The sequence below is a fragment of the Panthera tigris genome, chromosome B3 (assembly GCF_018350195.1).
Source record: "Panthera tigris isolate Pti1 chromosome B3, P.tigris_Pti1_mat1.1, whole genome shotgun sequence".
In the NCBI taxonomy this organism is placed as follows: Eukaryota; Metazoa; Chordata; class Mammalia; order Carnivora; family Felidae; genus Panthera; species Panthera tigris.
In genome coordinates, this window is record NC_056665.1 from 38386739 (window position 1) to 38414726 (window position 27988).

General features: G+C 45.2%; 1 long non-coding RNA gene across 5 annotated transcripts in view; it reads right to left on the reverse strand.

The window, feature by feature from the left end:
- The window catches only part of LOC102971701, a 51381-nt gene extending 34159 nt beyond the window's left edge, over positions 1–17222 (reverse strand). For 4 of the 5 annotated variants that reach the window (XR_006218561.1, XR_006218560.1, XR_006218559.1 and 1 more), the window contains exons 1-3: positions 16917–17222; positions 16299–16460; positions 1205–1303 (exon numbers count right to left, since the gene is read on the reverse strand). This is a non-coding gene — a long non-coding RNA (uncharacterized LOC102971701). The remainder of the gene's footprint in view (positions 1–1204; positions 1304–16298; positions 16461–16916) is intronic. The other variant, XR_006218563.1, reaches the window with a different exon arrangement.
- Between the last annotated feature and the right edge of the window lie 10766 nt (positions 17223–27988).

A 27988-nucleotide genomic window follows, 5' to 3' on the forward strand; every position in this document is an offset into this window, starting at 1 on the left:
GTGGTAGGTAAAAACAAAGGAAAACTGAATCAAGTAGGGACTTCAGTTAATAAGAGGCACCAGCATTGGTTCATTAATAATAACAAATGTACCATACTAAGGTAAGATGTCAGTAAGAGGGGAAGCTGGGTGGGGAGGTACATGGAAGTTCCCTGTACTATCTTTGCAATTTTTCTGTAAATAAAAAGCTATTCTAAAATTAACAGTTTATTTGAAAATAACACATGAAGGGGCGCCTGGGTGGCTCAGTCAGTTAAGTGGCCAAATCTCGGTTTTGGCTCAGATCATGATCTCGCAGTTCTTGAGATCAAGCCCTGCATGGGCTCTGTGCTGGCAGTGTGGAGCCTGCTTGGGATTCTCTCTTTCCCGCTCTCTCTCCCTCTGCCCCTCCCCTGCTCATACTCTTGCTCGCTCTCAAAATAAATCAATAAACACTAAAAAAATAAAAAATAAAATAGCATATTAAAAATTTTAATATATACATTAAAATTTTTAAAACATAGTATTTATTATTTGAGCTTTAAAAGTAACATAAAAATAATAATAATTTTGGTATACATTCATGTACTTTAATCAATTTCTTAGCCATATCTGTTTCTAATATCATGTCACTGGTCCTTTTCTAAAGAATGTGTGTTTTTTTTTTTAAATGTGGTCTCTTCCCCCCCCTCAAAAAACTGCCTATAATCATCTTCAAAGTTATATGTTATTATTAATAAAATGGAAATTGTTGATACCCTTTGTTGACTCTCCTCTGTAGAGCACAATACTTTTAATTTTTTTTTTTTAACGTTTATTTATTTTTGAGACAGAGAGAGACAGAGCATGAGCAAGGGAGGGTCAGAGAGAGAGGGAGACACAGAATCGGAAGCAGGCTCCAGGCTCTGAGCTGTCAGTACAGAGCCCGACGCGGGGCTCGAACTCACGGACCGTGAGATCATGACCTGAGCCGAAGTCCGACGCTCAACCGACCAAGCCACCCAGGCGCCCCAGAGCACAATACTTTTAACATGAGTATCATTTCTCTGCAGATACCTGGGAAGCTCTGAGCAAATCCTAACAGATGGAAGATATTCTCAGTTCTAATTTCTTTAGATAGGAATGGTTAACTATTTCAGCCCAAGTATTTTCATGGGTAGTGTCTTTTTAAATTCCATTTAGAATATCTTTCTTTAACAAGCCATTATGAGAAGATAAAACTCACCACATAACTTGGCTTTGTAATTCTTTTCAATATTTTGCCAATTGTAGATGCCATAAACCATCAGCCTTCTGTCTCTTCAATCCAATTTAAAATATAAATCTGCCCAATTAAACATAGGAACTCCATCAAAACATTCTTCCCACAAGTCAAAAAAAAAAAAAAAACTATAGAATTTCTACATTACATCTTGACCATCATTTGACCTCCCCTAAGCTAATTTATTCAGCGACTTCTTTGCTTTTGAGGGATCATGTAAATGTTTTCCAGTGTAAAATCACTGAAATTTGCTTACTGCCTTGTCTATAATACCTAAAATTTGATATAGGGTTTTATTTTTTAATTTTTGTTTAACATTTATTTATTTTTGAGAGACAGAGAGAGACAGAGCATGAGCAGGGGAGGGGGAGAGAGAGAGAGGGAGATACAGAATCTGAAGCAGCCTCCAGGCTCTGAGCTGTTTGTTAGCACAGAGCCCAGCGCAGGGCTCCAACTCACGAACTGAAAGACCATGACCCGAGCCGAAGTTGGACACCCAACCGAGCCACCCAGGCGCCCTGATACAGGTTTTAGAAGTTAGTTTATCTTGGCACACTCGTGGAACACTGTGATTAAAGATTTTCAGTTTCTTTTGAACAAAATTGAGAGGACTCATTTACAAAATGTTCAATTCCATTATAAACACTTAAAGTGATTTATAAAGTATTTCTCCAAAGGCTCAAACATTTAAAAAATTCGACTGATGGCAGACAGCAAAAATAAAAACAAAAGCAAAAACAAAATACATCTTGCTATGCAGTGCTGTGCCCAAATCATATTGGAAGACGGAGGCAAAAGGAAAAATCAATAATACTGATCCTGTCTATTCAAAATTTTGATATTTTGTCCATGAGGATTTTCGAATTAATTTGTATTTTTAAAATATTATAGGGGCACCTGGGTGGCTCAGTTGGTTGAGCGTCCAACTTCAGCTCAGGTCATGATCTCACACTCCGTGAGTTCAAGCCCCACGTCGGGGGTCTGTGAGGACAGCTTAGAGCCTGGAGCCTGCTTCCGATTCTGTGTCTCCCTTTCTCTCTGCCACTTCCCTGCTCATGCTCTGTCTCTCTCTGTCTCAAAAATAAATAATAAGAACACTAAAAAAAATTTTTTTAAAGAATAAAAATAAATAAAATAAAATATTATATTAAAATACTATTTATCTTGACTACTATATTTTTTGGTCCTTGAATTTTTCATGAGAGGTGGATGCCTTCTCTCCACCCCTACTCCTGCTGCACCCCTGCTGCCATATTGAACTGTGTTTTAAATTAAATATCATCTTTGCCACAAAAATATTGTAGTGTAATTACCCTTCATGTGTGCATGTTCATACAAATAAGTGAAATTTCTATTTCCATTGATATACCATGGCAGCCTATTCTATCCCTATTTTCAAATATGTGCACCACCACGGATTCCAAGTTCATTTCTGCTCCATGAATTTCCTAATTGGATATGAATATTGTTTTTGCCATGCTGCTGTGTTCTGCTGAAATATACGCTCACATTTGCAAGCACAAGTAACTCTATCTTCAGTGCTGAACTCTGTAAACAAATGTGCGAGAATATTTACGTCAGATGCTTCACCCTCGCCAGAATGAACTTCCCAAAACTTGCTTTGATTGCATTATTGAAATAAACTGAATTTCTATATGAAGCACTTGGTGACCCTGATTTAAAACCGCTGAAGGAGTATGTTCGGTTGCAAGGAGGAGAGACCCTCTCAAACTAGCTCAACTTGGGGACGCTGCGATGGGGATGGTCCCACCGGGAAAGATTCTGGGCCCCTGACGGCATCAAGGAGTGGCTGTACCAGCACTGGGTTGCCTGCCTCCATGTTTCTTTGATTTAAAGGAAGGAAATGAAACTAATTTGTTTAAGTTGCTGTTTGGGGAATCTGCCAGAACTTCACTCTCACTGAGCCAGCATCCAAATCTCTCCTTTCCCACTGAATCCAGTGCAGGCTGATTTGACGGAGCCACCAGGAAGCACATATACAGCTCAGAGTGATGACCCCTCTCCTGCCCCCAGACATGTGTTCTCTCAGCCAATAGCAAGAAGAAACAGCCCTTAGATACAGGACACAGTTCTAGGAATTACAAGACAGGAGGATTCACATCCCAACCCTGCTCTGAGAGGACAGGGAGGGAAGGGACATTATTAAGCATCTATCATGGGTAAGAGGCATCAGCTGTGATGCCTTATTTAATACCGTGTAAAGAACGTGTTTGTTCCTTTTTATCCATTAGGAAACAGGTTTCCTAATCCATTTAGAAACTAAATGAATTGCTGCCTTGGGCATTTGGGCAACTACAACAAAGTATCACAGACTAAGTGGCTTATAAACAACAGAAATTTATTTCTCACAGTTCTGGAGGCTGGAAAGTCCCAGATCAAAGAACCGGCTGATTTGGGTTCTGGGGAGAGCCTGCTTCCTGGTTCAGATGGCCTTCTCGCCGTGTCCTCCCACGGTGGAAGGGGTGAGGAAGTTCTCTGGGTCTCTTTTATAAGGCACTATCCCCATTCATGAAGATTCTGCCCTTATGGCATCATCACCTCTCCAAAGCCCCACCTCCAAATACGATCACATTGGGGATTAGACTTCACATACCTGGGGGGACCTTAACATTCAGTCTGCAGCAATTGCCCAGGGTCATATGGCTAGGAGGAGATGCTGCAGAGCTGGGAATGGAATCCAGCACCTGACCCGCTGTCCCTGCAGCACATGGCTCCCTTGCAGTCTGGGGACACCGTGCCTATCTTTAGGGAGAACTGCTCTTCCCCTCCTCCACCCCTGTGGATCCAACGGGGGCTGCCAATTACAGGCCCCCAGGGGTTGATACAGAATCCAGCTCCGGCCAATCAGCGGGGCTGTGAAGTGTAAGGCCAGGTCGACACATGGAGGAAGTCAGTCTTGAGTCAGAGAGAAAGGTGTTGACAGGCCCAGAGACAGAGAGAGAGCCTGGCAGGGTCTCCTCTACCCTAAAGTAGTGGCACCCTCCCTCGACCCATGGTTTGGTTGTGGGAACCGGTACACTTTTTGACTGAGCTAGCTTGAGGTGGATTTCTACCACTTGGCTCCCGGTGGGAATGCAGTATGGTTCAATCACTTAGGAAAACTGTTCAGTCGTGTCCACGAAAGCTGAATACATGCGTACTCTGTGACCCAGGAATTCTACTCCTGGGCATATGCCCAACAGAAATGAGTGCCCGTCGACACCTAAACACTTGTGCTAGGGGGGTGTCTGGGTGGCTCAGTCGATTAAGCATCCGACTTCAGCTCAGGTCATGATCTCACAGTTTGTGAGTTCGGGCCCCACGTCGGGCTCTGTGTTGACAGCTCAGAGCCTGGAGCCTGCTTTGGATTCTGTGTCTCCCTCTCTCTCTGCCCCTCCCCGGCTCATACTCTGCCTCTCTCTGTCTCTCAAAAATAAATAAATGTCAAAAAAAATTTAAACACTTGTGCTAGGGAGTGTTCATAGCAGGACTATTCACAACAGCCCCAAACTGGAAACAACCCAAATACCAACAGGATGTTAGACAAATTGTAGTATATCCATATTATGGATGCTATACAGCAATGAGAATACACAGTCTATACAGATGCATACAACAGTATGATTCAATATTGCAGACACTAGACTGAGTGAAAGACTACATCCCCTTTCTGTGATATTTAAGAACAGGCAAAACTAACCAATGGTGATAGAAGTCAAAAGAATCGTGACCTCTGGGGGCAGGGGTGGTACTATCTGGGAAGAGGACACAGGAGACTTCCCAGGGTGCTGGAAATGTTCTAGGTATTGGATAGGGTAGTAGTTAAATTTGTAAAAATGTGACTGAGCTGTACATGTAAGATTGGAACGCATGGCACACTTCTTCATATGTATATTAACCCTCACTAAAAAAAAAAAAAAAAAAAAAAAAAAAAGAAAGAAAGAAAGAAGAGAAAAGAAAAAGAGGTCAGCATGTTAACTTCTGAGGCCAGCCTTCACAGGGCCACATGTATGCAATGAATGGTTGCTCCAATGCCATTCTCCACAGTGTGAGCAGATGGGGGACCTTTTGCAAAGCTTTTGCAAAGCTGGATGCTAAGTGTCTCAGGGCTCAATGAGTTGGAGATGCAAACTAGTTTACATTTCTAAAGCAAACAGAGGGGCACCTGGGTGGCTCAGTCATTTAAGCACCCGGACTTCAGCTCAGGTCATCATCTCACAGTCCATAAGTTCGAGGTCATGATCTCACGGTCCGTGAGTTCAGGCCCCGCGTCGGGCTCTGTGCTGACAGCTCAGAGCCCAGAGTCTGCTTCAGATTCTGTGTCTCCCTCTCTTGCTGCCCCTCCCCACTCACACTCCGTCTCTCTGTCTCTCAAAAATGAATAAATGTTAAAAAAATTTTTAATAAAAAAAATAAAAATAAATAAAGCAAATAGAAAGTAGTAGTAGAGAGAGAGAGACAGAGGCAGAGACATAAAGCAGCAAGAGAAAGAAGATCCTTCTCAGTTTTGGTGCTTCCTTTGGAAATGACCGTCCTCCAAGGAAGGATTGTATTCTTGTTCTAACAGATCTGGACAGTGCTGAGCTTCAAGAACATTGGTAGGGGGTGAGAGGGGGAAAACAGATCCCGAGGACCCTGCTCCTATCTGGTTCAAGGGTCCTCACACTCCCCATATGTATTTCTGATCCAGGGCGCGATTTGCCTACTAAAACTGAAGTTACATTCAATTCTTGTCCTAGACATTCCTAAAGTAGCGGGGGGAACAGAAGGCCCAGACAGGGATGTCTCTCTCTGTCTCAAAAATAAATAAACGTTAAAAAAAAATTTAAATACATGATTCCAATCCTGCCTCCCCATTTCAAATGTTTCACTGTATTCCCCAAGCTATCACAGACAGACCTCATCCTCATGCTGGGACCTGGCCCCTAGCTCGCTCCCATCACTTGGCCACTTGCTTCTGCCACCTGATCCCCAAAGGTTTGAGCTTCCTCTTACCACAGTACTCTCGACCTGTGCTGCCCCCTCTGCCCAGAATGTCCTACCCGACCCCCTTCCCCTGGGAGGACTCCCTCCATCATTCCAGGCTCAGTCCAAGCGTCATCTTCTCAGTGAAGCCTTCCTGGACTCTTACATTACCATCCTCTATCCACGCTCAGAGAATGCTGCCTACTTTCAACATCGCTTACCACAATCTGTGAGTATACGTTTGTGTGGCTATCAGTTAAATGTCTACCTCCCCCCACTAGAATGTAAGCTGCCTGGATCTGCTTGGCTCACCTGTATCCACAGAGCCTACCGGGGTGCCTAGCACCTTGAGGGTTCTCCAAAATTTGGTGAGTGGCTGGCTGGCTGATGGATGGGTGATGGATGGGACAGAGAAAGTGTTCCAGCCCAAGTCCATCTGACCACAGGACCCTGCTCTTTCTACTCTGTTTCACCAAGTCTGTGGTCCTAGGACCTCTATGAACACCAAGTAAAATCAACATGGCTAAAGCTACAGCACATCTCAAAAACCTCTGATCACCAGTCCAGAGAAAGGAAATAACCTTTCAACGTCTTGCAACAGAGTGGCCCAGGAATCCCGGCCTCCTCATTATTAAAAAGAATAAAAGTGGTGTTCCGATTTCTCAGGAATGATTTGTGAATGTGGTATTTTGAGTCTGCATGTTTAAAACTATTCTATGGTCTTCATGTTTGTCTGGATCTAAAAATCCTTGGTTCATACTTTTTCTCCTGGGGTTTCTTGAAAACGTCCCATTGTCGTCCTTCTTCATGTATTCCTATTAAGAAGTCTGATGCCAAACTTATTTCCTTTCCGTTGTAAGGAATTGGTCTTTGTAAATTTAAGGCCCAGAGGATTTGTTTCTTTACCCCTAAGTCTAATATCTTGGAGCAGACTGTTTCAGGACTATTTCCCCATGTACAGAGTAAGCTCTTTGAACACACGAACTCAGATCTTATTTCATTTCCAGAAAATGTTATTGTTAGGAGCACCTGGGTGGCTCAGTCAATTAAGCATCTGACTTCAGCTCAGGTAACGATCTCACAGTTCGTGGGTTCGAGCCCCACAGTGGGTTTGAGCCCTGCGTTGGGCTCTTTGCTGACAGCTCAGAGCCTGGAGTCTGTTTCAGATTCTGTGTCTCCCTCTCTCTCTGCCCCTCCCCTACTTGCTCTCTGTGTCTCTGTGTTTCTCAAAAATAAATAAACATTAAAAAATTTTTTTTAATATATTAAAATAAAAAAAGAAAGTGTTATTGTATTATAGTTTTAAATTTTTGTTCTGTTTGTCTTTTTTTCTTTCTTTCTTTCTTCAGGGACTCTAATTATATAAATGTTGACACTTCTCTGCCTGCCTTCTCTAGCCAACAGTTTTTCTTTGGTATTATTAAATCTCATTATTTCATGTTGGTATTCTTAGCTATTTTCATTCCTCTCCTATTATATATTCAATCAAATCTATTCTCCCTTGGGCACCTTGTAACTTTTGTCAGTTCTGAGATTATTTTCCTTTCTATGTCTTTCCTGAATTTAGTAAACACTCATGTTGCATCTATCATTTCTGCTTCGTCCATTTCCTTTCTGAGCTTTCAAATTTGTGATGTGAGGTGGGTTTTTCCCTCATATCTGCAAATATTTGTTTAAGGATATTTAATTCAAGTCAGGGTGTTCTGTAACAGTTTTGCTCTCCATCATTGGTTTTGGAAAGAGAATTTTATCAGCTGAAAATATTTTGATTCTCATTTTTTTTGTTCTGTAGTAGGTTTGTGTAGATGTTGGCTTCTACTTTCTATTTTTTTTTAATTTTTTAAATGTTTATTTACTTTTGAGAGAGAGAAAGAGAGAGAGGCAGAGACACAGAATCCGAAGCAGGCTCCAGGCTCTGAGCTGTCAGCAGAGAGCCCGACACAGGGCCTGAACTCATGAGCCATGAGATCATGACCTGAGCTGAAGCCTGATGCTCAACCAAACGAGCCGTCCAGAAGCCCCTATTTTCTGTCTATTTTTAATATGATGTTTTTCTCCACCAGGACTTACAGGTGGTCCTATGTAGACAAGGGTAAAGACTTGAGAGGCTCTCTAAGTTTCTTAGTTCCAGAGTGTTGCCTTATGTTAGTACATTAAAGTGAAGTGGTTTGGGTAGGTTTCCTTTGTTTCTTTGGACCCTAATTTCTACCACTCGCTCCTTATTTTACTTCACCATCAACCATTTGGAAGATTCCTCTCCCTTCAAGCCATCTCTTTCCCACAAAAATGACTCTTCATGAGACTTCCACCTTTGGTCTCATACTCTGAAGCCCCTTTATTCAATTCCTCAGTAAACAGCACTCTGATTCTTCAGTACTTCCCCACTCAGGGTGAGACTCTTACTTTTGGGGAGTGGTTTTATCTAAGCTCTACCACCATCAGAACTTGATGCAATCTCCTCTTTTTCTTGGGGGTCTCCACTCAACTCTGCCCTAGCAAAGCCTCTGGAGCTGGCTCTGTTGGTTTCAAATGTTTCTTCTGCACTGAGCGATATGATATGTCTTTCTTCTTTGGACTATTAATAGAGTGGATGACATTGACTTATCTTCAATATCTTGCATTCCTAAGACCCAGTTACTTTTTATATATTGCTGGATTCAATTTATTAATATTTTGTCATGGAATTTTGTATTTATGTTCATGAGAGATACTGATATTTTCCTAAATCTGTCTGGTTTGGGCATCAGGATAAAATTAGACTCATTACAATGAATTAGGAAGTATTCCCTTCTATTTCCTGGAAGAGATTTATATGTCAAAAGATTGGTTTCATTTCTTTTTTAGACATTTGGTAGAATTTGCCAGTGAAATCTTTTGAGTCTGGAGTTTTATTTTTCAAATGGCTTTTAACTATAAATTCAATTTATTTAATAAATATATGACTGTTTGAGTTATTTATTTCTTCTTGGATGAGTGTTTAGTGGTTTGTGGCCTTCAAGGATGTAGTTCATTTTATCTAAATTGTCCATTTATTTTGTAAAGTTGTTTATATTATTATTCCCTTATTAGTCTTTTAATGTGTATGAAGTCTGTTGCGATAATTCCGTTCTCATTCCTGTTGTTGGTAATATGTTATCTTCTTTTTTTCTTAGTCAACCTAGAAATTTACCAATTCATTTTTTCAAGGAAACAGCTTTTTGTTTCACTGATTTTTCTCTATTGTTTTCTTATTTTAATTTCATTGAATTTTGCTTTTGTCTTTATTATTTCCATCCTTCTGCTTGCTTTTGGTTTATATTTCTCTTCTTTTTCTAGTTTCTTAAGGCGAAAGCTTAGATTGTTGATTTGAGATCTTTCCTCTTTTCTAATATAACCATTTAACACTATCAATTTCCTTGTAAGCATTGTTGAAGCTGCATCTCACAATTTTGGTTATTTTTTTTTATTCAGTTCAGAATATTTTCTAATTTCCATAACACTTTCTTTTTGACCCATGAATTACTTAAAAGTGTATTTTTTTAAAATTTAAAGTGTTTAGAGATTTTCCAGTTTTTGCTCTGCTATAAATTTCTAGTTTGATCTCATTGTGATCAAATAACACACTTTGTATGATTTCAATTATTTTTAAATTGTTAAGACTTTTTTTATGACTCAAAATGAGGTCTTCATTGTAGGTTCAATGTAAGTTCTTTGCGCACTTGGAAAGAATTTATTTTCTACCGGTTTTTGATTGAATGTTCTATAACCATCAGTTAGTTCCAGTTGGCTTATGGCTCGGCTCTTGTATGTGCTATTTACCTGTTCTATTAATTACTGAGCAAGGAATAGTGAACTCCTCAACTATAACTGTGGAGTTTTCCATTTCTTTGAGTTTAATCAGATTTTGCTTCATGCATTTTGAAGTCCTGTTATTAGATGCATACACACTTAGGATTATTATGTCTTCTTGGTGAACTGGCCCTTTTATTGTTATGTAATGTATACCTTTATCTCTAGTAATTTTCTTTGCTCTGAAGTCTACTTTGTCTGATATTAATATAGCTACTCCAGCTTTCTTTTGATTGGTGTTTGCAAGATGTATCTTAATCTTCTTTGAATTGCCTTACTGAGATATAATTCATATGTCATAAATTCACCTATTTGAAGAGTACTGTTCAATGGTTTTTTGGATATATGTCTTAGTCTTTTAACCTATCTATATCATTTTATCAACATAATTATAGGAAGCATATGGTTGTACCTTGTTTTTATTAATCCATTTTGGCCATTTCTGTCTTTTAATTGGTATGTTTAGTCCATTTAGATTTAATGTGATTATTGATACGTTTGAATTTAGGGCTGTCATTTTATTATTTATTTTCTGTTTGCTCTGTTTTTTGTTCCTCTGTTTCCCCTTTTCTTCTTTCTTTGCGTCATTTAAACATTTTCAATTTTTTTAATGTTTATTTTTGAGAACAAGAGAGAGACAGAGTGTGAGAGGGGGAGGGGCAGAGAGAGAGGGAGACACAGAATCTGAAGAAGGCTCCAGGCTCTGACCTATCAACACAGAACCTGATATGGAGCTTGAACTCACAAACAATTAGATCGTGACCTGAGCTGAATTCGGACACTTAACTGACTGAGCGACCAAGGTGCCTCTGAACATTTTTTAATATTCCATTTTAATTTATCATATTGTATGTTTTACTATATCTCCTTGGTAATTTTCTTGTGATTGCAACTTACATACTTAATTTTTCTCTGTCTACTGTGAACAGATACTTTACTATCCTAAATAGAATGTAGAAATTTTACCATAAGTCACCTTAGCCTCCTTTCTTTATACGATAGCTGTCTTATATATTAGACCTACGTTGAAAATGTCATCCTAGAAGAGTCCTAATTCTTGCTTTCAATTGTCAATCATATTTTAGAGAACTCAAGAGAAGGTTAACAGCCATTTACCCAGATAGTTACCATTTCTGTTGTTTGTCCCTCATTCCTGATGTCCTAAGTTTCCCTGTGGTATCATCTTTCTTTCATCTGAAGAATTTCTTTTAGTATTTATTTTACAACGGGTGTGCTGACAACAAAGTCTCTTAGGTTTTTTTCATCTGAGGATATTTTTATTTCACCTTTATTCCTAAGGATAATTTCACTGGATACAGAACTCTGTATTGGTGGTTCTTTTCTTTCAGTGCTTCCAAGATGTTTCATTTCCTTTTAGCCTCTGGTTTCTGGTGAGATATCAACAGTCATTCAAATATATGTTCTCCTATAGATGATGCACTTTTTTCTCCGACTACTTTCCAGATTTTCTTCTTTATCTTTAATTTAAAAACCATTTGATTATCACATACCTGGGAGGTGATGTTTTTGAGTTGATCCTGTGTGAGGTTTGCTGAGTTTCTTGAATTTACAAATGTGGGAAGTTTGCAACCATTATTTTTGTATTATTATTTCCTGAACTGCACTCTTTCTCCACTCCTTCAAGGACTCTGATGACATGAATGTTTGACATTTTAGTATTGTTCCACAGGTTCCTGATATTCTGTTCAATTTCTTTCAATTTTTTCTCTCCATTGTTAAGTCTGAACAATTTCTATTGATCTATCTTCAGGTTCATGGACTCTTTCCTCTGTCATCTCCATTCTGCTACTGAGTCCATCCAGTTATTGTTAAATGTTGGTTATTATATTTTCCAGTTCTATATTTTCCATTCAGTTCTTCTTCATATCTTCTTTTTTTGTCGTTGAAACTTCCTATTTTTTCATTCATTTCAAAAGTGTTCACACTCACTTCTCATAGTTACAGTAGTAGCTTTAAAGTCTTGTTCTGATAATTTCAATATTTATGTTTTCTCAGGGGTTGACAACTACTGATCGTCTTTTTGCTGTAAGTTGAGATTTTTCCAATTCTTCATATCCCAAGGCATTTTTGATTGTATCCTGGACATTTTGAACATCATGTTATGCGACTCTTGGTCTTGTTTAAATATTAAGAAGAATGTTGATTTTAAAAACAAATTAGCAGACAGTTGACTGAGGCGAGGTTCAACCACAAGCTTCAACCCACTATTTATAGGCTCTGGTTCTAAGATCAGTTCAATTTTCAAAGCCTTTTGTAGTTCTGTTCAAGTGTGTCCTACATATGCAACACCAGTCTGAGAACTGGGTGGTGGTCTGCCCCCTAGTTCAGTTCTCAAAACCTCTCAGATTCTCTTTAGGATGAGATTGATGCATGCACAGTTTGGGAGTGATCCCAGAAGTTTACATACAAAGTTATACAATCACTCTCTGGTGCTCTCTCCTCTCCACACGCACCCCAACACTTTTTGGCTGTCTGCGGCCTCCCTAGCCCGTCCCCCGGCCAGATATCTGCCATTTCGTGGCTCTGCTATGCCCTTCTTATGACCGCATCTGTGTCTGACACTACGCAGGGGAAGGACACAAAGAGAAAAACAGCAAGAATTTGCTCAAGCTCTTCTGTTCACAGGTCTTCTAACAGAGAGAAGGTTGTCTTTCCCTTGGGATTTTAGGTTCCTACATACAGATGCTGTCCTCACCACTGCCACTGCCACCACTGCAAGACTGCCCGGGGGCTGGCATGAGTGAGGATGGAAAAAAGAAAAAATAAACAGAAAAGCTTCCTTCTCCCTGATCCTTAGGAGGCCTTTTTCTACTCTTCAGGCCAGGAAGAAAACTCTATTTGCTCTCTTGAAGCTCCTTCTGCCTGTACGTGGTGCACCCTTCCAGATTTCAGGCTGCCTTTGAGTCCAGGTCAGCCAATACTGGAGGGAAAAAATGAGAAACTCAACCCAATTCGGTTGTACTTCAAATTCTTGTTTCCCTCTCTAATCTATTGGCTACAATTTACTTTCCAATGGTCCACACACTCTGTCCAGGGAGAATAACTGCATTCAGTAGGAGACAAAGTAGATGGTGTTCACTCCATCTTTCCTGGAACCAATCTTTCATTCACTCGGCTTCAATTTCAATTATATTTGTCACTTCTAGAAATTCTCTGTGGTTCTTCTTCAGATTCATCTAGTCAGTTTTGATTCTCTCTCTAATTCTTTTGTCATACATGCAATCACTTCTTTATTTTAGGCAAGCCACACATAATTATTTCATATTCTATAACAGATAATTTCAATATCTTCAGTCAGCGTTGCCATCGGTCTGATTCAGTAATGTTGTTTTCTGCTGACTCTCATTTCATGTAGCTTATTTCCTCTTCTGTTTAATGATTTTTTTTTCCAGTATGACCTCCTGTTCCTTGGAAGTTTATCTGTGAGAAGTCCTTGAAGCCTAGATTTAAACTGTGTTTCTCCAGGGAGTATTTGCAATTGCTTCATCAGGTATCTGGGGAATACTTCAAATTGCATATTTACTTAGTTTTGTTATTTGCTTTTTTTGTTTTGGGGGGGTTTTGTTTTTGTTTTTGTTTTGTGTGTGTTTTATTTTGTTTTGTTTTGTTTTGTTTGGAGAAGGGGAGTGCAGGGAGCACTAGGCAGTATAAATTCTGGTGCCACACCCATTCGAAACTGGGCTTATCCTAGAGATTCTCAGGAAAGAACCTTCTTTCTTCCACTCCAACTCCAGTGAGGACAGAGGCAGACAAGTCTCTGTGGACACTCTTCCCCCCTAGTTTAATAGCCCTCTGGGATCCTAGCTTTATGTAGAGGACTTCTGACCTATTCTCATCTAATTCCCAGGAATTATCCTCTGTGCCATGAGCTATTAAACTCAGACTCTGGGTCACCAGGGATAGGCAGATATCCTGTAGGCAAACACTAGCTCCAAAATGTACTTACCCCATCAGAATCAAGATTTCTTAATGCTCCTACACACTGACATTTCCCTTATTTTATGTTATCTAAGCTATGTTTTTAAAACTATATTTTAAAAAATGTATCCAGGGGCACCTGGGCAGCTCAGTCAGTTAAGCGTCCAACTCTTGATTGCAGCTCAGGTCATGATCTCATGGTTCACGGGGTTGAGCCCTGTGTCAGGCTCTATGCTGACAACAGGTGCCTGCTTGGGATTCTCTCTCTCCCTCTCTTTCTGTCCCTGCCCCATACTCTCTCGCTCTCTCTCTCAAAAAAAAAAAACAAAAAAAACAAAAAAAACAAAAAACCTTTAAAAAATAAAAATAAATACAAATTAAAAATGTATCCAGCATAAAATTTGTCCCAGGGGATATTTCTCTACATATATACTGGAAATGGCAACTTTAGTTTCTGATAGAAGTCCAGATCATAGTTATTCTGATAGCTAATGAACTTAGTTTTATTTCTTCCACCTAATTTCACATTTATTACTGATTATATTTTCCTCCCTCTTTCTTCTTCCCCTTTTCTGGATTGGCCAAATTTCTCTTTATTCCTTATTTCACCACCACCACTAAGTCACATGCCTGTTTGGAAATTCCACCCTGCTTTTCAAGTTTGCTGTTGGTTTTGCCTGTTCACTTCTCGTATCCTTTTAGAAGATTTTTAGACTACCTTTCTTCTCTGTGCTCCAAAATATCCTTTCCCCTCCATGGATTTTCTGATAATTTAGATCACCACTATCCCAAAGAACTTTCTGCAGTGGTGGAAATGTTCTATATCTGCCCTGTCTGATTCAGTAGCCACTAGACATGTGTGGCCATTGAGTGCTTGAAAAATGGCAAGCGCAACTGAGGAACTGATTATTTGGTTTTATATAATTTTAATTAATTTAAATGTAAGGAGCCACATGTAACTCATGACTACCATACTGGACAGTGCAAACTTCAATACTTCATTTTTGACTCTTAACAGGTTTTCCTTTACCGCATGGCCTTTGTTTCGAGAATCCCTACTTAAAACGTCATTATTCATTTTGATTTAACTAACATACCCATTCCTTCCTACTGTTTCCTATACACTCTTTCATCCCCTATCTTTTTTCTTTTTCATCCCCTATTTTAAGATCTCTCTTTTAACCCACACTCCATCGGTTTGAGTATCTCCTTGAGTATTTTGTTCAGTCCTTATGTGCCCCTAAAATGCCCTGACAGAATTAATGGTATCTTAACTAGAATGAAGACTCTTGGGTCATAAACCTTTTTCCCTAACAGAGTGTGGATATTTTGTTGTCCAGTATTGCAGATCTAAAGATTAACGTTAGCTTAATTCTCTTTGAAAGCCACCTCATCTCACCTCTATGAACCTGTACAATGTCGCCTTTCTCTTTCAGTGGCAGGTAGTAATCTCGGAGCTGAAGCATACGAGAAATAGAACTTTCCTTATCTAACTGAATTGCATTTATATTTCGAGCCATCATTTCACTTGGATGGAGGACACCTAATCTTAGTGAAGGCTCCATCTCAGTTCTTGGGTAGGGATGGGAATTATGTAGTATTGAGGTGGGGGAGGAAGAACACCAGGAGGCCCCAGCTCTTGGTCATCTGCCTTGCTCTTCTCCCCCAGGATGTCTAAACATCAGACACTGGTGCCCACTGACTATGCACGGCCTTCTTCTGGGCTCCCTTGCAGCCTCTCTAGGTCCTCTTGTCCTCTGTGCCTTGTCTGTGCCACACTCTTGGGCACATCAGAAACACACTCCTGAGTCCACCCCGCTGCAGGCTATGGGAATCCCTCTTGGGCACCCAGGAGCCTTCTGCTGCTCCTGGCACTTCTGAGAGGCCACATCAGGCCCCTCTGCCTGGATGTGCCCACCGGGCGACTTCCATTTCCACTCCAATGTTGTGGTGCAAGGAAGTCCAGGCTCCTCCCACCTCCTTAGCTGCACCAGGGGCCCAAGGCCTCGCCATACTTAGATCCTCATACCCAACTAGGGGGTCCATCCTCTTCTCTCACCTCCCCTATGAGTCTTCTCCCTCCCCAGCTCATGGAATCTTTCTTTAGTTTGGAGGGGCTGGGGGTAGAGGCACATAGGGAGTGAGTAGCAAAGACTCACTCTTTGAAATGAATTGAAATGAATGAATTGAAATGAAATGAATTGAAATCCAGGTGTCCAGACATCTAAGACAGGCTCCTCCCAAGCCTGCAGTGAGTGTTCACACAGTAGAATGCATCCTGCCCTGTACAGAAATGCCCTGGGAGCCCCTCAGAGCAGAGACTTACTTGCTAGGTGGGGAATACTCGATAAAAGCTGGATGAGGTTGAGACCACCCAGGCAGGAGGTCTGCAGCGCATTCCCACTCTTTGTACACGGTTGAGTCCCCGCTGTGCTCCAGATACTGATCACTCCTTGGCCCACTAGCCAGGGTGCTCTGAGAGATGGGGCTGGGGAAGAGGTGAAGGACAGGAGATGAATGAGTGTGCCCCCAGCATACCACATAGCAAGGCCACCTCACAATGATGTGATGTCAGACGTCACGCTCAGTGCTTTTTTCCATGCATTCTCTTATTGAATCCTCACATCACCTTTTAGAGAACAGAAGAGAAATTCTTCTTCCTTCCCATTTTATAGATCGGGAGATTGGGGCTTCAAGAGATTGAGTAACTTGCCCAAGGTCATACAGCAAGGAACGAAAAGCTGGATTCAAAATCAGCTCAAAAGCTGAGCCCCAAACCTGCACAACATACGGCCCCTTCCGCACCTGTTCGTGGTGATGAGACCCAGTTGGCAGATACGGGAAAAGCCCCAAGGAGGAAAGGAACTGGCTCGAGTTAGTGTAAGAGCCACACCCAAACCCAGCACTAGAGCCTGGGCTGTGTAACTGCAACACCGCCACTTACCAGAGGCTTCTAGGCTAATGGAAAGACATCCCTCCGTTGCTGTCCTGGGGTGGTGGCCACCGGGTAGGCGTAGTGCCTGTCCTGGCCAGCAGAGGTCAGCCTTTCAGGGTCGGCAACAGCAGGGCACGCCCGCCAAGACACTCCTTGGGTGCAGGCAGTGTGCACGCTCCAGCACTGGGGTAAAACCATAGTCCAGCTCCTGACGTTGTGGAGCTACCGGGTGTGCCACGCTGAGAGGACACGGCCAGCCAGAGTGCCACCTACACCTTGCACTTCCTCACTCGACCCGGGAGTAACGCTGCCCAAAGGTCAGCACCTTTACTTCAGAGAGCATGCGCAAAGCCCTGCTCGGGGAACAGCCGCAAGTGGCTCCACCCTCTGGTCTTCGTTGATTGGACCAGAGCTGGACACGTGACACACGCCGGGCCAATCAGCCTTTCTCCTGAGTTTCCAGAGGCACAAAGTCTAGCTCCCAGGTGCCGTAGGCACTGGTGGCGGTCGCCCGGGCCAGGCTGGTGAAAGGGGGCTGGCTGGCCTGTGGGGACCGTGAGGACACACCTCTCAGCTCTCTGGGGAACAGAGCTAACCAACGGCTTCAGCAGCTGCTCTCTAGGCCTTAAAGACCAGCAAGTCCACCTGCCTCACATTACACGTGGGGAAACCGAGGCTCAGAGCGGGTGACACGGTCAAGGTGAAGGAGGAGGGGGAAGTGGCCACCTCCACAGTTGGATGTGAACCGGGAAGCCAACAGAATTACGACTAGGAAAGAGGCGTGCGCGCACACGTGCGCGCGCACACACACAAACCTTCCTCCGCACACACGGCATGCACACCAACACTAGAGAAGGTTCCCGTCATCCTCGCTCGCGATGCCCGCCTCTCCACTGCAGGCTCGCAGCCCAGTCGTGTGTCTGCGGAGGCGGCGCTCCCCACAAGGCGGTGACTGAGCAGGCAGGGCCACAAAGGAGACCCTGTCCTGGGAGGGACAGAGCCCCGCTGCCAGGCACGCTGGCTGGAGGATTCCCCGTTGGCCTTGCCAACTTTCTTACAAGTGCCCTACAGTCAAAAACACTTCCTTTCAGCCTGCCTCGCTCCTTCCCTACCTCCTCCCCCCATCCCCCCACCCTGGATGATCAGCATTGAGCCCGCTCTCTCAGCCTCCCCAGCACCCTGCCCTTCCCCTCACTGATATGTCCTCTAATAAACCTCTTGCACATCTAATCCTGCCTTGGCATCCGCTTCTCAGAGAATTTGGATTAATTCCAGGTCCTTTACCCTGCAGTCACGCTGTGGCTCCTGAAGTTATGAGACATTCATGAGCCACACACCGACTGAGACGTGGCCCAGCAGGTGCCTGCCAGTCCTCACCATGCCCGGGACCCATTACCCCCTAACACCCAGACTCGGAGCATTCACCCCTCCTGGGATGCAGGCATCACCTCCCCCCTTCAGTGCCTGAAGCCTGTCCTCTCTCAGATAATCCCAGTTCTGAGACTCTTCCCTCACGCAGAGGTGAATGTGCAAGCCTGAGGCAGACTGGAAGGCTAGCAGAAAGAGATAGTTATGTATTAGTTTATGGCTATGTTTTATTATCCAGAAGTTTATCAAGTACCTACTGTGTGCAAGGCACAGTGACAACAGAATGGTCCAGAAACTGCACAGGATTTGGAGACACTTGGAAAGCAGGGTCTGAATTTGAGCATTCCCACTCAAAGCTGTGTGACCTTGAATGAGTTACTTAGCATCTCTGGTTCCTTGTTTCTACATCTATAAGTGGGTTGTGCGAGAGTTTCGTGTTACAGAGCACAAAAAACTGACAATAGCAGACTTCTACACATAGCCTATTACTTCTGTCTTTGAAGGAAAGAGCCAGGCCAGTGGGGTCTAACCCTCAATATGGGGCATGCAGAAACCAGCCTCCCATACACAGCTCAGCAGCTGGAGCCTGTGTGCTGGGTAGACATGTGCCTTCTGAAGGTCAGGACCCAACAAGAGTCTGACTTCAGGCTCACGTCTTTCTCTCCTACCACCAGACCTCCTTCCACAAGAGCAGACCCATTGGCTAAGGCCGAGGGCACAAGGGAGGCGGACTCCTCGTGGGAGTCGGGGCACTGCAGAGGACAGCCTGGCTGCCAGCGGGGAGGGCTCAGTGTTGGAAGCAGACATGGAGCCAGTCCTCAGGGAAGGGCTAGAGAGCTGGACATCTTTGACCTGAGTTACCTGGGTAAACTCTCTACATCCCAGGACACAGGTGTAGACAAAGCTACCAGGATGTTCAGAGGAAGGAGAGCTCAGACCCAAGTGGAAAAATCCAGGAATTCTTCCTGGAGGAGGTAGCATGTGGCAACTTTGGAAAGATGCACTGGGGACTAAAGGAGAGGGTAGGACACTCTGGGGAAAAGAACCGACATAAGGAGAGGATAGGACGTGGGAAAGGATGACATAGTTCACCTGGAGTGGGACAGGAAAGAAAGAAAAGAGTAAAAACTGAGGCCATATGAGCAACCAAGCAGGGACCTTATGCCCTGCCCTGGCCAGGAGTTTGATATTTACTCTGTTTAACAGAGGGGCCACAGGATGAGATTTTGAGCAGAGGAGTAGTGCTCTCCACATGTATTAGCAAGAAGGGTGGCCCAGGAAATTCTGCAGGCCCAGGTGTCCCAGGCAGGCCCAGGAAGGTTTGGGCCGACTTTACCTTTGTTTTAAATGGCCCCACCTCCCTGTCTGCGATTTTATCAGGGGCTGAGAGTCAGGGAAGATCTGCATTCTCTGTATCACAAGCCTGTCACACATGCTCTGTGATCCACTCCCAACACACAGGCACACTCACACAGACCTCCACACAAACGCACTCTTCAGAGAGCCAGGCAGGGAGCCAAGCCTGTTCCCCGAGTGCATGGACAACGATGGCCACCAGAGGGCGCCTCTGGCATCCCAGCAAAGAGCCTGAGACTGGGCTTCACCAGCCCCAGGCTGAAGGGAGGGGCCTTATAGACCAACAAGTCCTCCTGTCTCATTTCACATGTGGGGAAACCGAGGCTCAGACAGCGCGGCGGGGACATAGTCAAGGTGAAAGGAGGAGAGAGTAGCCACCTCAACAATTAGATGTGAACAGATGGCCCTTAAACTGCAATTTGCAAGCCGACAGAATTAAGACAGAGAGAAGCACCCCCTGCCCCCACCAGCGCACACAGATTCTCACCACCACTAATCCGGAAAGGGTTTCCCTCAGCACCTGTCTCAACGCCTGCCTGGCCACCGTTAGATGGTCCCTCTTTTAGATTAAAATACCCATGTCCTGCCAATCTCTGTATAAATGTATACGCCCCTCTAAGGGTGACAGATGGCATCCTTGGGCCCTGAAGTGGGAGGTCTGCACTAGATCCTGGGGTCCTGGCTGCAGCCCCGGGGACCCACTGCAACCTAGGAGTGGGAAGGTCCACCTCCCCCTCTCAGGATGTTGCCTTGCTTCTCCCCATTTCTGGACCACCCGGTCTCTACCTCTCCTGGTAATGAGATCCCATTCACCCTTCAACTTTTTCTGTAGCTCCCGCTGGAAACCTTCATATGTCTCTCCACCCTCTTCTCCATTGCTCTCGGGACCCACCTCTGCCAGGCCTCTACCCACCCCGATTCAGATGTGTCCCTGTTCTCGTGTTTCAGCCTCTAGCAGCCCCTCAAGGGCCGGGACTGTGAGTCCCTCATCGACACACCCGGTGCCCGCTCAGATCCTCCCCGGATCCCCCACTGCCAGCTGCTTCTCCCCACGGCTCTTTGATGGAGGGGGACAGCATGGTCCCCCTGAAATCAGGAGACCTGTTTTAGTCGCTGCTCCGCCACCAGCTGGTATGGTTAAATCCCACCCCCACCCCCATCTCTGAGGTCCTCCTACACTCATTCTGCCCACGAGAGGAATTGGCCTAGACACGTCTCGGATCCCTTCACACTCATATGTTCTGAGTGAATCTAAGGTTTAACTTACAGTGGCCCTTCGGAGAAATTTCAGGTCCTCCTGGCAGAAAATTTCCAAGGCCTAGAGTGTGGACCTCCCACCATTGTGGGACTGCCAACTCCCATTCCTTGGACTATCTTCTATAAACAGCAGGGGACAGGAGCTCCTCAGTATGTGGGAGAGAGAATTACACACATGTGTTTGGACTAGTGCAGCAATGAGGCTGCTGGTACAGACAATGCTCTCAAATTCAGACCACAAAGGGTAGAGGTGTTCCTTTCCAAGGATTCCTAATTTTTCTATGCTTGGAAAGCCTTTGGGATGCTATAGAATCTGCTTTAATGGTGGACCTTGAACGGTAACAGGCAAGAGTCCTCAAATTTCACTTGTCAGCATCTGTGCCTCAGACTGGCTTGGCCTTTAAAGCCCTGAACATTCATGTTACCCAAGCCCCCAACTCTTTCTGGACCTTCCTGGGCTCCTCCCTCTTGGCAGAAGCACTGAGTGTCGTGGTCACCGTCTTTTAATAAATAAACACAGGGCAGGCTGCTGCTGAATTCTGTGCTCTGGCTGGAAACTTGAATGGGCCTGGAACTTTCCAGTTTGTGTCTGCAAGGGGCTAGGTTAAGGAGTGTGTGTGTGTGTGTGTGTGTGTGGCGGGGGGGGGGGGGGGGATGGTGCTCAGGAGACCTGCCTGTCACCAGCCTGAGGGTCAGCATCTGGGAGGCCTCAAGGGGAAGATTTGGAGGCAAACAGAGGTGGGTCTGGTCTCAACTTCCTGGGGCTTCTTTAGGCTGCCTTGCAGGACAGCTAGGCGGGAATGCCCAGGCGTGCTGGCTGCCCAAACCCCAAATTCTTCCTCCTCCTGGTCGTCTTCACCTCCCCTCCCTTTAAGCAACAGATGTTCTTAGGTAGAGCAGGTCGGCCCAGGGCATACATGGAGTGCCGGCCTGGGAGTCAGGAGGTACAAAGCTGGTTCCCACCCCTGTCATCAGACCAGTCGCTTTCCTCTCCTGGGCCACGATTACCCTGTTGGTAAAATTGAGACAAGGATTGCTGCCCCACCCAGCACATTAGGAACTCCCATGCTCTTTCAGGCCTCTGAGCCTTTGCAGGTGCTGTTCCCCCTGCGTGGACTCCCCTTTCCCCAGGCTTCCGGTGGCCAACACCTGCTGTGCTAACTTTTGGGTCCTCAGTTCACCTTGCTCACTCTGTCACCCTTGTGCTCAGTTTGAGCGCGGGGGTGTAGCAACCTCTCGGAGGCCCCCCCCACAAAACTGCCCTGGGCGGAGAGGTTTACTGTAGAGTTATTTGCAATAGAATAAGATTAGGTTTTAAATGTCCACAACTAGGAAATGGTAATAACAATAATGACGATGTCTAACACTCACTGAGTGCTTGCCGCACATAGAACGACAATGAACCCTCACAGGGAACTTACGAAGTAGGCAGGGGGCACTTCACCACTCCTCCGCTTTATGGATGAGGACACAAAGGAAGAGGCTTAGTGAAGCTAGGACATGATACATTCATTTCACGGCATATTGTGTGATCATTTAAAATTACGATGATGTGGGGCACCTGGGTGGCTCAGTCGGTTAAGCGGCCGACTTCAGCTCAGGTCGGGATCTCACGGTCTGTGAGTTCGAGCCCCGCGTCGGGCTCTGTGCTGACAGCTCGGAGCCTGGAGCCTGCTTCGGATTCTGTGTCTCCCTCTCTCTCTGCCCCTCCCCCGCTCATGCTCTGTCTCTCTCACTCGCAAAAATAAATAAATATTAAAAAAAAATAAAAATAAAAAAATAAAATAAAATAAAATTACGATGATGTGTTGGTTTAATGCCATGAGGAAATATGTATGCTATAATATTAAGGGGGGGTACATGTATATGTATGTAAAAATACACATATAGATATGTAGACAATAGATATATAAAAATAAAATGTAAATTAAAGAAGAAAGGGGAATGGAAAGACACCAAAGCGTTCACAGTGGTTTCCTCTGGGTCACAGGTTATTTCTGTTTTCTTCTTCGTATCTCCCTGTAATTTCCACATTTTCTACAATAAGCAGACGTTCTTTTAAATCGTGAAACGAGGGGCGCCCTGGTGGCTCAACGGTGAGCATCCGACTGTTAATTTCGGCTCAGGTCATGGTCTCCTGGTTGGTGAGATCGAGCCCCGCATGGGGCTCTGCGCTAACCGCGTGAGGAGGCTACGTGGGGTTCTCCCTCTCCCTCCCTCGCTCTCTGCCCCTCCCCCACTCATGCGTGTGCATTCTCTCTTCCTCTCTAAGTAAATAAATAAACATTTAAAAAGTAAAATAAAATAAATCATGAAATGAAACAGGCATCATATATTGTCTGAGAGCACTTTACATTTTTTTTTTTTTTAACGTTTATTATTGAGACAGAGAGAGACAGAGCATGAACAGGGGAGGGGCAGAGAGAGAGAGGGAGACACAGAATCGGAAACAGGCTCCAGGCTCTGAGCTGTCAGCCCAGAGCCCGACGTGGGGCTCGAACTCACAGACCGCGAGATCGTGACCCGAGCCGAAGTCGGCCGCTTCACCGACTGAGCCACCCAGGCGCCCCTGAGAGCACTTTAAAGACTAGCACTTCTGACCTGAATTGGATCTGAAGAGAAGGCAAAGGACAAAGAAACTTTGATCCTGGAGGTGCTTTTCCAAGCCCCTCTCTGACTTGGTTATCCTCACAAGATTCATTCATTCATTGATTCATTGATTCATTCATTCCCTCACTCTTCACTTCCTCATCCATCTGGGGCTCGGCACGTGGGGAGAGATACAAAGACAATCGGGCTCATTTCTGGGCCTTGCTGAGCTCAGACTGGGAGATGTGAATGGCCTGAGAGGGGCAAGACAGGGGAAGGGTGGTCACTGGGCAGCAGAACAGGGGGCAGGGGGGGCAGGAAAGACAGCACAGGGAGGGGTTGGGGTAGGGAGCGTCCAAGATCGGAACCAGGTTCTAGCTTGGGCAGCACGGGATGGTGGGGCCCCCGTCAGGGACACTCTAGTCACAGCTGGATCTCCAGCTGGATCTCATTCAGATGAATGAGCCACTGGGCCTGAGATGAATAAATGAATGAATGAATGAATGAACAAAAAAGACGAATGACCAACTGAGGAAATACCTGAGCCTTTATCACAGACAAGGGATTAATGTCTCCAATTTATAAAGAACTTCTGAAAGCGGAAAGGAGAGAGCCGACGACCTCTTAGAAAAACGGGCTAAAAATACTACCCAACAATTCACGGGAACAGAAAGCGCAAATGGCCCTGAACCGTATGAAGGATGATTAACATGCTCACATAAAAGAAATGCAAATTGAAACTACTCCGAGATACCACGTCCCACCTATCAGATTGGCAAAAATCCAGAAGTTTCGCAGCGCGTTCTGCAGGGGAGGCTGCGGGGAAACCACTCCTCTCCCACGCAGCTGGTGGGAGCCTGCCGTGGGGGGTAATCCCTCTGCAGGGGCATTTGGCAAAAGCGAGCGACACTGCGTGCATTGAGCCTGTGACTCAGGAATCCCAAGGCTGTAAATCAACTCTGGCAGGTGTCCTGAAAGACGCAAGCAGAAGGCTGTTTACCGCGATTCTATTCCTAACGGCAGAAGACAGGAAGCGAGGAAGATGTCCGTCGGCGGAGGACTGTGGTCATCAGCCCAGTGGAGGAGTCTGGCTGTGAAGAAGCACAAGGGCGATGCAGACGGACACCCGCGGGCGAGATCGCGGGCGAGATGCACCGTGAACGAAGCAAGGTGGATGAAAGTGTGACTGTGTGTTAATGTGTTAACATTCATCTGAGAAAAGGAGGGAGGGATGTGAATATATATGTATAGACACACGTATGATATACGCATGTAGACATCAATGTAAGGAAAAAAAACAATTAAAATATATATATATGACATTCTTTAAAAAAAAATTTTTTTTGATGTTTATTTATTTTTGAGAGAGAGAGAGAGAGACAGAGCATGAGCAGGGGAGGGGCAGAGAGAGAGGGAGACACAGAATCCGAAACAGGCTCCAGGCTCCCAGCTGTCAGCACAGAGCCCGACGCCGGGCTCGAACTCACAGACCGTGAGATCGTGACCTGAGCCAAAGTCGGACGCTCAACTGACTGAGCCACCCAGGCGCCCCTAAAAATTATGACATTCTTAAGGCAAAATCGGGGCAACGTGTGCGCTGGCTAGATATTTGATGATATTAAGTATGATGATGTTAGGTGTGATAGGGTATCTCGGCTTTAAAGAAAAAGAATCCTTATCTTTTAGAGACAATGTTGAACATTGTGAATAAAACAATAAGACATCTGGAATTTGCTTCAGATATCATTTGGTCAGTGTTGGGCAGAGCCGAGAGCCGCCTCCCCCTCCCCATTGCCTGAGGCACTGCTCTGAGGGTCCTGATCCCAGCGTGTGGGGGGACATGGGGGGGGGGGACGACATAGAACCTTCCCTGGAGAACCTTTAACCTAATCGCACTCCAAAGAGTTCCCTGCTGGTGGAAACCCAGACTCATTCTTGTGGGTCTTAAGCTTGACCACCTCTGTAATGTTCTGGTTGAGCCTCTCTAAAGTCCTCGTTTCTTGAAGATAAAGTCACAAAAAGCAAATGTGTTTAAACTATGGCTAACTATGTGGAGGAAGGAGAGACAAGGTGGGTCCAAACTTGTGAGGGGAAGGCCCAGATGGGGAAATGGACGGAGGTTTGGGGTTACAAAGGGGGAAAACACTTTTCAAGAAAAACTTTCTCAATGACCCAGCAGGGCGATTCAATGGCATTGACCGACTGTAGGGGGCGCTAGAAGAACATAAGCATCCCTGGGTGGCAGCAACAGAGCAACTCAAGCCTCGGGGAAGATTTTGGAAGTTCTGAAAGTCTCCCAAAGACATGTATGGCACTTCATCTGTAAAAGCCAAACGGTGGCCATACCTGCCTCCCGTGGTTATTAGAAAGCGTGATCACATAGATGAAGCAATACAAAGGAGTTACGTGCCAAAAAGAAGCCAGGACAACCAAATATCAGTGGGTCGTTAGACGTGTCTCTGTGCTAAGCCCGCTCTTGCAATGTAGAAGAAAGGGCACTCGGGTTCAGAGAACTCTCATTTCAATTCTGTCTGCACTACCGCAGGGCTGTGTGGCCTTGGGTAGGTCACGAGTATCAGTTTCCACATCTGCAAAATGGGCACAGCACCTCACGCTGTTGCTGAGGATTCAAGGAGAGAAATTTGTTGATGTGTCTGATACCCCCTAAGCACAGGCCTTGGGAGGGCTCGGTGAGAGAAAGAGAACTGGACAGGAAGGTGAGCTGGCCTCTGGGTCCCATGGTGGGGAAGCTGCCAGGAGCTCCAGGCTTTGGGGGGACTCTGAGAGAGCAGACTGACTACAGTCTGGATTATGTTGGCAGAGTTGGGCCTCAACCCCGGGTTGGGGCAGTGCTCAAAAACCATGGGAACCAGTGCTTGGCATTGGCCTGGTTATGCTTCCTACAAACTAGGGGACCCTAGTCAAGTGGTTTTACTTCTCTATACCTCGCTTTCCTCTTCCATAAAGTGGGGGATACTATGCCTGTCTCACAGGGTTCAATGTGTGTCTGCAGCTGGGTCAGTAGTTAGCATGTCCCCAGCAGCCTCTCCCCAAGTCCAGCTTTGCCCCCCCCAGTGCCTCCCACTGCAGGGAGACTTTGGGGGTACAGAATCTGAGAGTGGGGAGAAGGTAGAAGCCCTACATAATGAATTAGTTCCTTTCTCCAGGCCAGGGAGGGGAAGGGACCTAACCAAAGTCTCCCAGGAAACTGGAGGCAGAGCCAGGCTGCTTCCTGGAGGGGGTGGCATTCTGGAAAGCAAAGAGCGTCCTTGCACTTATTAGGGATTTGGTGTCTGCATCGTGTCCTTGAACCTCATTCTAGGACTTCCAGTGTGGTTCCCTTACCTTCACCTACAGCGCCTGCATTTCCTGAGTTCCCAGGGAGTAGTGTCTTTGAGGACCTGGGGAGCCTTTATGCCAGACACCGGACAGTCCTGTCATCAAGGGAACAAAAAAAGGGGAAGCTTCAGGCTGTGGCAAGGTCTGGGAGAAAGCAGGAGCTTCTAATGGAAAGTCAAGGCCAGTGTCCCAAGACCCCAACCTGAGGAGCATCCTGCTAGGAGAGTGCACAGACCCTCAGAAGACTCATCCCAGGGGAGGAAAAGCTAGAAAGCTTTAGGAGAAATCATCCTAAGATCAGGGAACCGACCGCATAGCAATGGGTCCAATAGGGTCAGGGGCCCTCCTCTCTTAAAAGAGCTGCTTGGGGCGCCTGGGTGGTTCAGTCGAATTAAGCGTCCAACTTCGGCTCAGGTCATGATCTCACAGTTGGTGAGTTCGAGCCCTGCATTGGGCTCTGTGCTGACAGCTCAGAGCCTGGAGCCTGTTCAGATTCTGTGTCTCTCTCTCTCTCTCTGGCCCTCCCCCACTTGCGCTCTGTCTCTCTCTCTCTAAAATAAACATTAAAACAAACAAAAAAAGAGCTGCTTGAAGTCTTTGGGTAAATTCCTGGTGGCTGCAGCTTCACAATACCTTTCAGTGACACTGACATATTTATGGGTGAGATAAAATGATATCTGGAATTTGGTTGGAAATAATCCATTTGCCAGGAGGGCTGAAAGGTTTTTCATGAAACAAAATGGGCCATGAGCTAATGATGCTTGAAGAGGGTGATGGGGACATGGGAGTTCCTTGTACTACTCTCTTAACTTTTGTACACTTTTGACGTTTTGCATAACAAAAAGTTCAGATGTCCAGAATCAGCCATTTCTCTCCAACTTGACACTCACTGCCCTGGTACCCTGGCCTGGATGGCTGTGATAACCTCACAGGTCAGCCCGCTTTTTCGCGGTGCCCCTCCAGCCTATTCTCAACACGGCCACCAGAGGGAGCCTGCCACACCGTGAGAGTCCCCAGCTCAAACCCTCCAGTGTGGCCCCATCTCAAAGTACCAGCCCCCAACTGGACACTCCATCTGCCCCGTGTTACTTCTCAGGCTCTTCTCCAGCCGTGGTGGACTGTCTTCAAGTCTCCCACAGTCTTCTCCATGACCCTTAGGGCCCTATGTGCTG